Raw genomic sequence first — 15,762 nt, forward strand, 5'->3', positions numbered from 1 at the left:
ATTTGCCACAAGAGGCTGGAACACAAAGGTGTTGTTGTCAACTGTTTGCCAAGGCAGAGAGGAGGGCAAAGCCAACCCCAAGAAGTTAGTAAAAGCACTAATGCCTAATAATAATTGCAGCAGAGAGCTTTTTAGGTGCCCCATTAAAGAGAGTGCTTTGTCCTAATAAATACCAGGATGAGAGTCTGTTCTCAGAGCCCCCTTTCTGTACTTTGTTCTTAATGAGCCTTCTAATGAGTGTGCCATCCTTATTTCCTTGAGAGACTCATCACTCCCTATCTTAGCCTGTTATTTAAATATATGGCATGATGTGGGAAGCTTTTTATAAAAAGCCCAAGAAATCTTCTCTATGCCTTTTTCAATTGCCTGTGTAACCCCTGCAGGACAGAGGAGGGTGTGTAAACTCTGTTCACAAGATAATGGGCTCCTCTACTTGTGTGTGTGTGTGTGTGTGTGTGTGTGTGTGACAGAGAGAGAGAGAGAGAGAGTGTGTGTGTGTGTGTGAGACAGAGAGAGAGAGTGTGAGAGAGAGAGAGACAGTGTGTGTGTGTGTGTGTGTGACAGAGAGAGAGTGTGAGAGAGAGAGAGTGTGTGTGTGTGTGACAGAGAGAGAGTGTGAGAGAGAGAGAGTGTGTGTGTGTGTGTGACAGAGAGAGAGTGTGAGAGAGAGAGTGTGTGTGTGTGTGACAGAGAGAGAGAGTGTGTGTGTGTGTGTGACATAGAGAGTGAGAGAGAGTGTGTGTGTGTGTGTGTGTGTGTGACAGAGAGAGAGAGTGTGAGAGAGAGAGAGAGAGAGTGTGTGTGTGTGTGTGTGTGTGTGTGTGTGTGACAGAGAGAGAGAGAGAGAGAGAGAGTTGCTCTGTAACTGTAACTCAGGCTGGAGTGCAATGGCGCAATCTCAGCTCATTGCAACCTCCACCTCCCAAGATCAAGTGGTTCTCTGGCCCCAGCCTTCCGAGTAGCTCAGATTAGAGGCATGCACCAGCACACCCAGCTAATTTTTGTATTTTTAGTAGAGACAGGGTCTCACGATGATGCCCAGTCGGGTCTTGAACTCCCAACCTCAGGTGATCCACCTGCCTTGGCCGCCCAAAGTGCTGGGATTACAGGCATGAGCCACCATACCTGGCCTCCTCTACTTTAATGAGGAAAAATTCATAAGAGCAGAGAAGTATTGTTAAACTCCAGGGTTGTTACTAGATATATTAGTTAAAAAAGAAAAACAGCACTTAAATAATAATGGCTCCCTGCACTGCTCTTTAACCCTTAAGAAAATACCAGCTCTTTGCTTCTCAAAGCAAAAGGAAAAGGATGTCAGGAGGTTTACCTTCGAGCTCAGGACTTGCTTATTTTATTTTATATTTCATTGTCAGTTTTCTCCTTCTATTATTTAGTAAATGAAAATTACCACAGAAAGAAGAGAATTACCCACAACTCTTAAGAATTATTGTGGGTTGTCAACTTGTCCAGATAGATGAGGAGTTAATAATATTTTTAATGGCAAAGTATTAAAAAAAATTCTTGTCACAATCATAAAGTCATTATCTCACCTACCTTTAAAAATGAGTGGTGGTGGGAGGAGAAAGTACGTGGTAATTTCTTAATATCATCAAATACCCAGTCACTGTTTAAATTTCCCTAAATGTCTCATAATTGTTGGTTAGAATCAATATGTGTCTGAGTCTCTTCTACTTATAGGTTCTCCCTTAATCTTATTTTATCCATTGTAATTTATTTGTTAAAGAAACTGAGTTTTCATCCTGTAGAATTTTCAGGATTGTGAATTTTGCTGATTGTATTCTTCTGACATCCTTTAATGTGCTATCCTGTATTTTCTGTAGTTAAAACTAGAAGCTTGTGATGTTTAAAAAAATGTCTTTATGCTTCAGAGATGCATGCTGATTAAATAATATAATTTCTAGGATTTCCAGCAAACTGAAACAGTGAGAGTAGGGCTATAGAGACAAGGGCTATAGGTGAAACAATATTGTACATGTTGATAATTTTTGAACCTGGGAGATGGACACATGGAGTTTTCTTTGGTATATGTTCAAATTTTTCTATAAATATAAAGGCTAATATAAACTTTAGGCATTTTATATGAAAATTTCTGAAACACATCACACATGTTTTATCCTTGCTAAACATTTGATCTTTTCTTGAAGACGTTCAGTCCTCATTCTGAACACTATAGTATCATAGCGCAAATATCTCAATAAACTAAAAGAACCTTCTCTTTATGCATCTCAGTATATGGAAGAAATCACACTATATTATCAGGTTTCATTTAAAACCCAGGTCTCTACCTATTGAAAAGAATTATTTATGTCTATGTTTTTGACTAATTAAAAATACTAGAAAAGTTGTTCAAATAGGAATCACCACCCCTAAGAAGTGTGTGAGATTTGTATGAAAATCCATCAGAAGCAGTTCCAATTCCACTAGCTCCACCTTCAGTCTTGAGATTCTCCTACTCCTCCTCCTCCTCTTCTTCCCCTCCTTCTCCTTCTTCTCCTTATTCTCCTCCTCCCCCCTCCCCCTCCCCCTCCCCCTCTCCTTTCTTCTTCTTCTTCTTCTTCTTCTTCAGTAGTAACATGGTAAACGCCGGATCAGCAAAAGATGGTGGAGAAAAAAAGGCTGAGACTTACCAAACCACAGACTTGGAGATACAGTTGAGCCTTCGTTTCTTCTCAGTCTGTGCCTGAGGGGAGTGAAGGTCAGAATGATCCTCACAGAAAATTCCAGTTCCCATTCTGACTCAGAAAAGGGGAAGGTATCATTTTTGGATCTGGAAATAGGGGATATGTTGATTTGGGGTGAGAAAGTACACAAGGATACAACCTTTCCTTTTAGGAACTTGTTCAAATGGTTCTAATAGAATGGAATCCCTTTGTAAATAAGTATGAAAATTAACAATTGTTCTTGTTCTCCAACATTTCAGTCCCAAGGCAGCCACGGAATTGCCCATTGGTTGAGAGGTATATGATGCCCACTCCCAGGCTCGGAACACCCAGATGTCACAGACTGAACCTAATGCTCATTAGCTACTTCTTCAGGATAATGTTTTCCCTGACTCCTTCCTTGTCTGTTAATGCCTAGACAGCCTCAGTTCAGATCTCACTGGGCCCCAGCTCAAGGCAGCTGCAAGTACATCCGTTGAAGGGTCATTGAGTGCTCAGTTGCTCAGTCTGAAGCTCTGATTTTGCACATAACCAGTCTTTCCATGACAAATGGCCATTCTGTCTCGAATTTCACAACCACAGATGATACGAGAGATTCGGTCTTAAAATCAATCTTGGAACCTTGTCCTTGCCTCAATTATTTTAAGATTGCTGTTGAATGACCAATTTGCTCACTCTCTTATTTTTGAATTTTGACTCTAGTATTTTTCTATGTTATAAATATGTATATAATATATAAAATTATTTAACCCATTATAAAGATTATTAAAGGAATTGTGAAAAGCTATCACTAATCCAACTTGCAATTGCACAATATCTTGGTTTCTTCCATAAATTATTCTTCAGCTCAGGTATAGTGCTCTTCCTCTTTAGAATATTCAACGTATCTACATTCACCTAGTAAGCTCTACTTTCACTGCCCACTTTCTTGGGTTCATGTTCTGCCTCCACCTCCTTTTCTCACTAGCAGTGGTCTTGCTTACCCCCTCCTCCATAGGCTAACCCATTAGCAACCCCCACATCAGTAGTAATTTTCACTTGCTTTTCGAATTATTTACAGAAACACATAAGCCAAGAGTTCCCTAGAATCTGCTAGATTTTTCTGTGGTGATGGAAACATCCAACACAGTAGCTACTACCCACACGTGGCTATTGAGCACTTGAACCCTTAAACATGAGTAGTATGGTGAATGGATTGCGATAGGCTTCACCCCTGCAGGCGGAGGATGGGCTCCTCTTAAAACCACTTCTAAAACTCTCAGTCTAAATATAAGTACCTTCAATCTAATATAAGTACCTTTGAAGGTACTTATATTCTGTTTTTCTCTTGTTGTTTGAAAAATGGACCGTATACAATTTCCCACATAGAACTACATTAGATTGTTATCTTTTCACTAATCCATTTTCCTGGTTACAGCTACTAAGAACATGAAATGAAACTTGTATTCAGCAGCCCATAGAGAAAGCAGTAAGCAATCAGCTAGGTGACACTCCACCCCAAAAACATATAATTAACAATGAACTCAATGTCATAAATGAGAGGTTTCAGACAATGATCAGAACATGAATCTGGGTTTGACACACAGATGAAATGCCCTTGGAGGATACCAAAAGCCTGTAGGTCAGAAGCTCCAGGATGGGAAACTCAAGTCTTAGTAAGACAATGTAGTGACTGTTGAAGAGACTGAATCCCCTAAGAAGAGGGCTTTTGTAAAACAAAACAAGCCATCCACAGAAAGTAGAAGAGTTAAAGTCAGGATTGTTCTCATTCTTTCCGTATAGTAGTGTCTTTTCTTCAAATGTTTATGTTAAGTCATTCATTGAGCATTATTATTTTAGAGGAAGCTAAATATTATAGGGAACAGACAATGAGAGAAATGAGTACCCCAGCAATGAATGCCTTGTTTTAAAAGTGACCACAACACTTCTCCTCTATGAACCTTAAATTAATTATATACTGAATTGGGAAATTGAGACTCCTGGAAACACATTCCTCTGGAATTTGATGTGGCACTTCAAAGGCTTGAACTATTTATTAATAATTATACTCTACATCAAGTTACTCTACATCGGAGTCAACCAATATAGCAGCTAGAATAAGAACGAAGAAGCACAAGTTCTTGATATTTCATATGTTGTCCTCACATGTGGTACTTCCTAGGCCTGTTGGCTTATTCGGGTTCAGTGCCTGTCATAACATTTTACAGATTGATCTAAAAAGAAAAAGGTTTATAGACCAAACTAAAGGAATCAGTAGTCTCAACGATTACTATTATCATCATCTCATTTTTACTGAGTGCTGTACCAGATGTTCTAAACAGTTAACACTTGTTAAACTTTTTTTAATCCTCATGGTAATCCTAGAAAAAGATGGGTCTTATTACCCCCATTTGCAGATGAGGAAATTAGGCACAAAGACTTTACTGTTTAACAATAAGAAAGCGGGTAAATACCAAGTTGGAATTGAAAACTATGCATCCATTAAAAATCATGCTTTATATAAATATTTAATCAATTTAAAAAATTCATGATATATAATAGGTAAGTACCAATAGCAGTCATTCAGAATAGTCCTTATTGATGGAAACTGGGAGAGAGGAGGGAAGATAGAGATAGAAATGAGGACAGTCACCAAAATTGTACATATTTTACCTCTAGATAGTAATTTAATTGCCCTTTTATTATTTGTGTATTTTTCAAATTTTTAGAGTGAACATATGTTACTTTAATAATCACTTAATATAAATTTTTAAAAATACTCATCTGATTTTCTTCCTATATTTAATAAAAGTGCTGGTCATAAAGTTTATTCCTACAAAACAACATTCATGGAAAGTGTTATGTGCAAAGCATTGTTTTGGGCTCTCAAGATACAGCAGTAAACAAGGCTGACAATTATCCTACATGCTTTCACTCAAGTGACAGAAAACATAAACCATTCAACGAAAACACAAAGAAGTCATTTCAGAATTGAATTAATGCTCTAAAATAAAAACGAACAGGTGATGTGATAAAAAATAAGAGGTGTGTGTGACGGGGAGGGGCGAGCAGCTGATTTCAAAAGGATGCTGTAAGTGAACAGTTCTTAGAAGACATTTGTGTTGGAACCTGAAGTATGAAAATAACCATTCAATGAGACTGTGAAAGGGTGATGACAGAAAGAATGGGAATACAGTGGTCCAAATGTGGCAACAAGCTCAGCAAATTCAGAGACAGAGGCTCAGCATGGCTAGAGTACAATGAAGAAGGAGAAATGGCTGGGAAGACAGGCAATGCCAGATCAAAGAGGTTCATGGAGATGACAAAAAAAAAGTTGAATTATTATTTGTTTGATCAGAAGCCACTGAGGTATTTTAAGCAGAGGAGTGACTCCATAAGCAGAGGAGTGACAAAATAGAGTGAATTTAAAATTCACTCTAGCTGTTGTATAAACAATGGGCTTTGGAATCCAAGAATAGAAGATCACAGCCAATGAGGCAGCTGTTGCTGTAATTTAGGCAAGAGATAATGACAACTTAGAAAGATAACAGCACTACAAAGAAAGAGAAGTGAACCGATTAAATAATATTTTCAAGATACAGCATACACATAGTGGTGTTTTGGATGTAGGGCATAAGTAAATAGTCAAGAAGAATGCATGGGATATAGGCTCAATGAATCAAGTAGATGGTGGTATCAATTGCTGATATGGAGAAGTTTAGGAAGAGTTTAGGTCATAGATGGAGATTGGAAGAATGACATTTAGACACAAATGCAACTGTCTGACTGACCACCACAACAAGCAACTACAGAGCACTTCCATCATGCAAAACTTCCTCTGTGCCCTTCCCAGCCAGGTCCCTAATCCTGACCCCAAGCAATCACTGGTGTACTCTCACGGTGAATTATTGTCTTTTTAGAATTTCTTTGAATGACATTTGTGTTTAGAGTTCTTCACTCTGTGTTTATTGTTGTTGTTTGTATAATTATCCATGTTGGGTATATTAGTCTTCTGTATCCTTTATCAGACACAGATTTTATTATGAAATATATATTTCCGTACTATAAATAAAATATAACTTGCTTATCTATTCATCTATTGACAAATATTGAGTTATATTGAGCTTGGTGGTATTATGAGTAAAGCTGTTATGAACATTCAGGTAAAAGACAGCGTAGATACTTGTTTTCATTTCTCTGGGACTGATACTTAGGAGTAGAATTGCTGGGTCACATGGTAAGTACATGCTTACGTTTAAACTGCCTAAATGTTCCCAAAGCAGTTGTAAAATTTTACATTCTTACAAACAACAAACGAGAGTCCCAATTGTTCTCCATTCTCACCAACCCTTGATGTTGTCTGTTTTTTAAAATCTTTCTAGTGGTTGTATAGTGCTATACCATTGTCTAAATCTGCATTTCCCTGGTGACTCAAAGCATATCTCTTCATTTGCTTAGGTCCATCTTTCATTCAGCAAAGTTTCATACTTTTCAGTATGTGGTCTTATACATATACATATATATATATTTTTTTTAAGTGTATTCCTAAATATTTCCTTTTTAATGCTACTGTAATAGTAAAATATTTTCAGATTTTATTTTTAATTTTTTCTTGCTAATATTCAAAATAAAATTAGTTTTTATAATTTTTAAGGGAATATTCGAACAGCACATTTCACAGTGAACTCCCATATACCATTACTGATTCTATTGCCATCATCATAATTGGTTTATCACATATCTTCCATCTATCCATGTCTCTATCCCTCTAATCCATATATATTTTTATTCATTTCAAAATAAACTGCAGATTTTATTTCTCTTTGTCTGTATTTATTTAGTAGGAATAAGGTCTCACTATGTTGCCCAGGCTGGTCTTGGACGTCTGGGCTTAAGGAATCCTCCCAACTCAGCCACCACACCAAGCCTCACTTTGTCTTTGTACTTCACCATGCATATCATCAACTGAATTCAAGATATTTGATTTTATTTCTATTTTTGTATAAACTCTACATTCAAAGAAATGCACAAATCTTACATGTACATTCACTGAGTTTAGACAAATGCATATACCTGCATGTCTGGAATTCCTATCAAGATATAGACCATCATCATCAATCTAAAAACGCCTTTACTCCTTTTTGCAAGACATTCTTCCCCTGCTGCTGAGAACATGAGAAGCAACCCCTTCCTTCCTTCCTTCCTTCCTTTTCCTTTCCTTTTCTTCCTTCCTTCCTTTCTCTTTTTTCTCTTCCTCCCTCCCTTCATTTCTTCCTTCCTTCCTTTTTACACTAGAAGATTGTTTGAGATATTCCACAATTTCACATAACTCTGATCAAACCATTCGTCAGTTGCATAAGACTTGTTTTACTTAGCCTAATGAGTTTGAGATCATCCATATTATCTCATGAAACAGTGATTTGTTCCTTTATTTTGGTGAATAGGACTCTAACATAGGAACATACCACAGTTTGCTGTTCGATTCTTCTATAAATAACCTATGCCCAGTTTCTTGGCTATTATGAATAAAACTGCTGTGAAAATTCATGAACTCCCATTTGCCACGTAATCTTATGTTTTGGTCAACGATGGAGCATATACAATAGAGATCCCATAAGATTATAATGAAGCATATAGAAGATTTTAATGAAGCATCTATATCATGTGATATTGGCATTGCTGATCAAATAAAGAAAATGAATAATATTCAGAAATGATACTGGAACACCTGGTTTTCCATATGTATATATATATATATATATATACACACACACACACACACATATATGCCATCTAGATTTGTGTAAGTGTACTCTGTTATTACACAAAATAACTTAAGTATTACAATAAAACTACTTAATGATGCATTTCAAACGTTTAATGATGCATTTCTCAGAACATATCCCTGTCATTAAGTGACTCATGGTTGTATTTGTTTTGTGAACATGTTTTAATTTCTTTTTTATTTTTAATTTTACTTTAGTTCTGGGGTACATGTGCAGTTCATGCAGGGTTGTTGCATAGGTGCATACTATATCTGGTATTTCTCTCCATGTCATGCCTCCCCACCCCCCACTGTCCCCCCCAGCCGCCCCCCCCGACTACCCCCAGTGTGTGATGCTCCTCTCCCTGAGTCCACATGTTCTCATTGTTCAACACCTGCCTGTGAGTGAGAACATGCGGTGTTTGGTTCCTTTTACATTAAAATCTAGAAGTCAAGTTACTTGGTCTATACTTGGTATATTTATTTTGGCAAGAAACCACCAGACTTTTATCCCAGCTTATATCACAACCAACAATATACAAACATACTAGTTATTCCACATCCTTAATAGCATTTGGTTTTGTCCATTTAAAAAATTTTAGCAAGTATATAACACATACTGTAGATTTTATTTCCTGTAATAATTAATGACATAGAACATCTCTTCATATGCTTATTGGTCTTTTGCAAATCTTCTTTTTGGAAGTATGTGGACAAATCTTTCACTCATTTTTATTGGATTTTTTTCTTCTAAATTTAGGAATTCTTTATAAATCCTGGATATCAGCCCCTTGTCCAATATATATTACAGAAATTTTTCTCCAACTATGCAGCTTATCCATTCATTTTAATGGTGCTTTTTTATTAGTAGGAATTTGTAGATTCCATGAAGACTAATATACCTTATTTGACTAGTTATTTTGTTCTGTGTCCTATCTAAATGAGCTTTGCCTACTTTCAAGTCATGAAAAATCTTATGTGTCTTCTAAAAGTTTTATTCTTTACATTTTAAGTCCATGATCTATTTCAAATTAAATTGTATGTATGGTGTGAGGTAATAGTTGAAGCTTATTTTTCCTATATTATTCTAGCATTATTTATTGAAAAGATTTTCCCCCCAATTGGATTATATTGGCACTCTTGTAAAATCAAATGATTGTTTAAGTGTTAGTTTATTTATGAAATGTCTATTTTCTATCTAAGTGTCTATTCTTATCCTATACACTATTTTTAAAAATATTGTCATGAATTTATGTAGTGTAAATTCTCTGTTCATCATAAACATACTTTACTAGACTGAGGAAGTTTCCTTTCCTTCCCAGTTTTTTAAACTTATGATTATGACGTTTTAACAAATTCTGCTTCTTGCATTTATTTAAATAGTTGTATAGTTTCCTGCCTCAACCTTCTTTATTTTATTACTATGATGAATTTCACTGATTAATTTAAATGTTAAACTTGTCTTACGATCTGGATAAATCATACTTGATAAGGCAATATCTTTGTTTATATATTTCCAGATTTGAAAGAACAATTGCATCTGTGTTTATGAAGACTGTTGGTATTCAGTTCATAATATTATTATGTTTCTTTCTGTGATTTATGTAAGGATCGTTTCTATTTATTTTTTATGTTGGTAATTTGTGCTGTTTGTCTTTTGTTTTCTTGGTTAGTCTTACTAGGGTGTTACCCATTTTACTCACCTTTTCAAAGAACGTATTTTTGTCATTGCTCTCTTCCCCAGTGGTTTATCATTTTCTCCTGCATTAATTTTTGTTCCTTAAAAATTATTTTTCTTCTTTCTACTTACTTTTGAGTTTACTCTGCTTTTCTTAGTGTCTTAAGTAATTGACTTTCTAAAATTTTGTTTCCTTAATACTTCATAATTGTACATATTTATGGGATACACCATGGTGTTTTGATATATGTATACATTATATAATGATCAAATCAGAGTAATTAAAATACCCATCACCTCAAACACTTGTCATATTTTTGTGGTGAGAACATTGAAAATCTTCTAGATACTCTGAAATATAAGATACATTGTTAACTATAGCTACCCTGCTGGTAACAGAACATCAGAACTTATTCCTGCTATCTAACTGTAACTTTGTATTCACTGAGCAACTTCTCCCCATCCTCCTCGCCCTCCTGCTTTCCCCAGCCTCTGATAACCTCTATTTAACTTTCTAATTCCATCAGATCAACATTTTTAGATTACACATATGAGTGATATTGTGCAGTATTTGTCCTTTTGTGCTTGTCTTATTTCACTTTATATAATGTCCTCCAGGCTTATCCATGTTGTACACATGACAGGATTTCATTTTATTATTATTATTATTTATTAGTGAGATGGAGTCTCGCTCTGTTGCCCAGGCTGGAGTGCAGTGGCACAATTTCTGCTCAATGCAACCTCCACCTCTCGGGTTCAAGTGATTCTCCTGCCTCAACCTTCTGATTAGCTGGGATTACAGGCACCTGCCACCATGGTTGGCTAATTTTTGTATTTTTCTAGAGATGGGGTTTCACCATGTTGGCCAGGCTGGACTTGAACTCCTGACTGCAGGTGATCCACCCGACTAGGCCTCCCATAGTGGTGGGATTACAGGAGTGAGCCACCACTGTGCCCAGCCAGATTCCAGTATTTTTTTATGGCTGAATAGCATTACACACACACACACACACACACACACACACACACACCGCATTTTAAATAACATTCTTGATTTTTTTAACTTTTATTTTAGGTTAAGGGGTACAGGTGCAGATCTATTATACAGGTAAACTGTGCATCATGGGGCTCTGGGGTACAGATATTTTCATCACCCACATAATAAGCATAGTACCCAATAGAAATGTTTTTGGATCCTCTTCTTCCTCCTGCCCTACACGCTCAAGTAGGCCTCAGGTCTATTGTTTCCCTCCTGGCATCCACGTGTTCTCATTGTTTAGCTCCTACTTATAAATGAGAAAATGTGGTATTTGGTTTTCTGTTCCTGTTTTACTTTGCTCAGGATAATGGCCTCCGGCTCTATCCATGTTACTGCAAAGGATATGATTTTGTTCTTTTTATGGCTGCAAGTGTTCCCATGTATACCACATTTTCTAATCTGTTCATTCATTGATTCCTTATCTTGGCTATTGTAAACAGTGCAGCAATAAACCTGGAATGTAGATATCTCTTTGGAGTGCTGATTTCCTTTCCCTAAGATACACATGCAGAAGTGGGATTGTAGGATTGTATGGTACTTATATTTTTTAATTTTTTGAGGAACCTCATATTGTTGTCCATCACTAAATGGACAATATGAATGCATTAGTCCAATAATGGATGCACTAATTTACATTCCCGCCAAAAGTGTATGAGTTCCCTTTTCTCTTCATCCTTGCCAAAATTTGTTATTTTTTGTCTCTTTGATAATAACGATTCTAACTTGGGTGAGATCATATCTCACTGTGATTTTGATTTGCATTTCAGTGATGCTTAGTAATAAGCATCAGAGCAGAAATAAACAAAATACAGACCAAAAATACTAAAGGCCAATGAAACGAAGAGTTGTTTTTCTGAGAAGATAAACCTTTAGCTCGGCAAGAAAAAAAAAAGACTCAAATAAAATCAGAGATGAAAAAGGAGACCTCACAATTGAAACCACAGAAATACACAGGATCAGTAGAGATTATTACGAACAACTATACGCCAAAAAATTGGAAAACTTAGAAGAAATAGATAAATTCCTACATACATACAATGTACCAAGACTGAACCGTGATGAAATAGAAAACCTGAACAGATCAATAATAAGTAACAAGATTGAATCAGTAATAAAAAATATCCCATCAAAAAATCCCAGAACAAATAAAATAAAAAGAATGAATAAGACCTAATCGTTGCTAGCACAAGAGGACTACAGTCAATATGAGTTTAATTGGAGGGGCACAGTGGCTCATTGGGAGGCCGAGGCAGGTGGATCATTTGAGGTGAGCAATTCAAGACCAGCCTGGCCAACATAGCAAAACTCCATCTCTACTAAAAATGCAAAAAATTAGCCTGGTATGGTGACACATGCCTGTAGTCCCAGCTACTCAGGAGGCTGAGGAAGGAGAACCACTTGAACCCGGAAGGCAGAGGTTGCAGTGAGTCGAGAGAGCACCCCTGCACTACAGCCTGTGTGAAAGAACAACACTCTGTCTAGAGTAAGTAAATAAATACATGAAAAAATAATTCAATTATACATTTAAAAATAACTAAAAGAGTATAATTAGATTGCTTGCAGGCCAATGGATAAATTCCTGAGGGGATGGATACCCAATTTTCCATGATTTTATTGCACATTGCATGTCTGTACCAAAATATCTCATGTACCCCATAAATATGTATACCTAATATGTACCCACAAAAAATAAAAAATTTAAAAAATTAAACTAAAAAGAAAAAGCCAAGGATCCAAGACTTCACAGCTGAATTCTACCAAATATTTAAAGATAAACTAATACCAATTCTTTTCAAACTGTTAAAAAAATAACGAAGTGGAGAGAATTCTTCCAAACTCACTGGCAGATGTAGCATTAGCATGATATGAAAACCAGAAAAAGACACAACAACAATAAAAAACTACAGGCTAATATCCCTGATGAACACAGATGCAAAAATCCTCAACAAAATACTAGCAAGCCCAATCCAACAGCAGATCAAAAAGATCACGCACAATGATCAAGTGAGATTCATTCCTGCAATGCAAGAATGATTCAACATACACAAATCAATAAGCAAAACACATCATGTTAACAGAATGAAGGACAAAAACCATACGATTATCTCTAGTAATTTTAGACCTCTGTTCTGGTATAATTATTTAAAGCTACACATTTTTTAAATTCACTACATTAACTGCAGCTCATAAATTCTGATGTGTTGAGTTTTAATATTTAGTATTTTCAGAATATTCTAAAAATGCCTGTAATTTCCTATTTGACCCATAGATCACTTAACATGTATTGTTTAATTTCTAAATGTTTGAAGGTTTCCTAGATAACTCCCTTTTCTTAATTTTTTTTTTTTTTTTTTTGAGACGGAGTTTCTCTCTTGTTACCCAGGCTGGAGTGCAATGGCATGATCTCGGCTCACTGGAACCTCCGCCTCCTGGGTTCAAGTGATTCTCCTGCCTCAGCTTCCCGAGTAGCTGGGACTACAGGCATGCACCACCACGCCCAGCTAATTTTTTTGTATTTTTAGTAGAGACGGGATTTCACCATGTTGACCAGGATGGTTTCGATCTCTTGACCTTGTGATCCACCCGCCTCAGCCTCCCAAAGTGCTGGGATTATAGGCGTGAGCCACCACGCCCGGCCCTTAATTTTTATTTTAACGTGATCAGTGTAAAAGGACATGCTCTGCATGATTTCAATTCTTTCCAATGTCCTGTGTTTTGTTTCATGACCCCATAGATAGTATATCTGGGACAGTGTATCATGTGCGCTTGAAAAAAATATGTTTTGTAGTTTCTTGTCAAGTTAGCTGATATTGCTGTTCAGATCATGTATGTCTTTACTGACTGTTTTATCTAGTTTTCCTGTTAAGCACAAAGAGATAAGGGTCTAATTTCATCCTTTTGCAAATGAATATTTAGTTTTCTCAATACCATGTATTGAAGAGACTGTCCTTTCCCTCATGTATGTTCTTGAGTACTTTTCTTTAGTGCAGAGAATTGGGAGTTTAAGTCTCTCACTGTGGTCTTGTGGAAATCTTCATTTCTTCTTGCGTTTCTGTCAATTTTTGCTTTGGATATTTTTAGGCTCTGCTACTAAGTAAATACATACATAAGGTTATTATTTCTTCCTAATTAATTAGCCCTTTTATCATTATTAAATGTTTCTTTTTATCTTTTGGTAATATTCACTGTTTTGACACTTGTTTTACTCGATATGAATATAGATATCCCAGTCTTCTTATATTTACTGTTGATATATTTTTCCCATGCACTGTCAGGCTATATGTGACTTTCTATTAAGTTGTATCTCTTATTTACAACATAGAGTTGGTCTTACATTTTAGCTGTTCTATTTCTATCTTTTAATTAGCATACATAATTCACTAACATTTTATATAGTTTGTAATGTGATTAGAATTAGGTATAGTATTTTACTTGTTTTCTATTTGTTCATTCTTGTTATCTGACATTCCTGCATTCTTGTACATTATCTTAGTAATGACTACGAACTGGGGAAATTTCACATAAGTTGTGTCTAGTTTGTGAACATTTATATGTGTGTGGAAATGCCAATGAAAACAATTACATTAAAGAGTTTGAGGGAACTATTAGAGCTCGTCTGGCCCAAGCCCTTTAGTTTGACAGATACAGAAACTAAGACCAGAGACGTTAAGTGATTTGCCTGCAAGCACACAAGAAGTAATCTTTTGGCCAGGCACAGTAGCTCACGCCTGTAATCGCAGCACTTTGGGAGGCTTTGGTGGGTGGATCAAGAGGTCAGGTGTTCAAGACCAGCCTGGCCAAGATGGTGAAAACACACCTCTACTAAAAATGCAAAAATTAGCTGGGCATGGTGCTGTGCATCTGTAATATCAGCTATTCAGGAGGCCAAGGCAGCTATTCAGGAGGCCAATTGCTTGAACCCAGGAGGCGGAGGTTGCAGTGAGCTGAGATTGTGCCACTTCACTCCAGCCTGGGTGACAAAGCGAGACTCTGACTTAAAAAAAAAAAAAAAGAAAAGAAGTAATCTTTCTAAGCCAAGATAATATAGGCAGCAGCCTATGCCACCATCTCAATATATGTTGGGTAAAATATTCTCATTTTAAGCCTCCTAGCACTGAACACCCTTCCTCACTGTGTGAGTTGTGATGAGAGGCAAGACTGTATCATCTCTTACTATGGAATTGGATGGACCATATACCATATGCCTCACTCTAGGAGGATTTCAAAGTTTTGATGTCTGTTGTGTCTTATAAAAGCAGGATGTATGACACCAATGAGCCTCCAATCCTCCAGCTAGAAATGAGTAGCAGCCCCTGCCTTCTGTGGCAAAATTATGATTTACAGATCAGCAGAATCTCCATGCAGATACTTACCATTTACATGACTTGCCTCGCCTGGTAAGTGTGGGAGTTTGTGGCCCCTCGCTCTGGCCATACAAGACTCCTTTCAATTCTTTACACACATCATGCAGTTTCAGGTCTTCACGGCTTTTTATACAATGTGTCTTCTGCCTCCTTTACCGCCTGTGTCTTGAACACCTCATCATCCTTCATAAGTGTGACCAAATGACATATTCCCTTTGCAGCTAGTGCTGATTTCTGCAAGCAAAGGTGATCCTGGC

At 36.6% G+C, this 15,762-nt stretch overlaps 1 protein-coding gene across 14 annotated transcripts in view; it reads right to left on the reverse strand.

Moving 5' to 3' along the window:
* Positions 1–15,762, reverse strand: part of LOC144582018 (uncharacterized) — an 821,808-nt gene that overhangs the window by 324,834 nt on the left and 481,212 nt on the right. For 11 of the 14 annotated variants that reach the window (XR_013533676.1, XM_078368277.1, XM_078368275.1 and 8 more), the window contains one exon: positions 2,649–2,788. The exons of the other annotated variants lie outside the window; for them this stretch is intronic. The gene's annotated coding sequence lies outside the window, so the exon portion shown is untranslated. The remainder of the gene's footprint in view (positions 1–2,648; positions 2,789–15,762) is intronic. 14 annotated transcript variants of the gene reach the window in all.

The sequence above is a fragment of the Callithrix jacchus genome, chromosome 4, assembly GCF_049354715.1.
Source record: "Callithrix jacchus isolate 240 chromosome 4, calJac240_pri, whole genome shotgun sequence".
In the NCBI taxonomy this organism is placed as follows: Eukaryota; Metazoa; Chordata; class Mammalia; order Primates; family Cebidae; genus Callithrix; species Callithrix jacchus.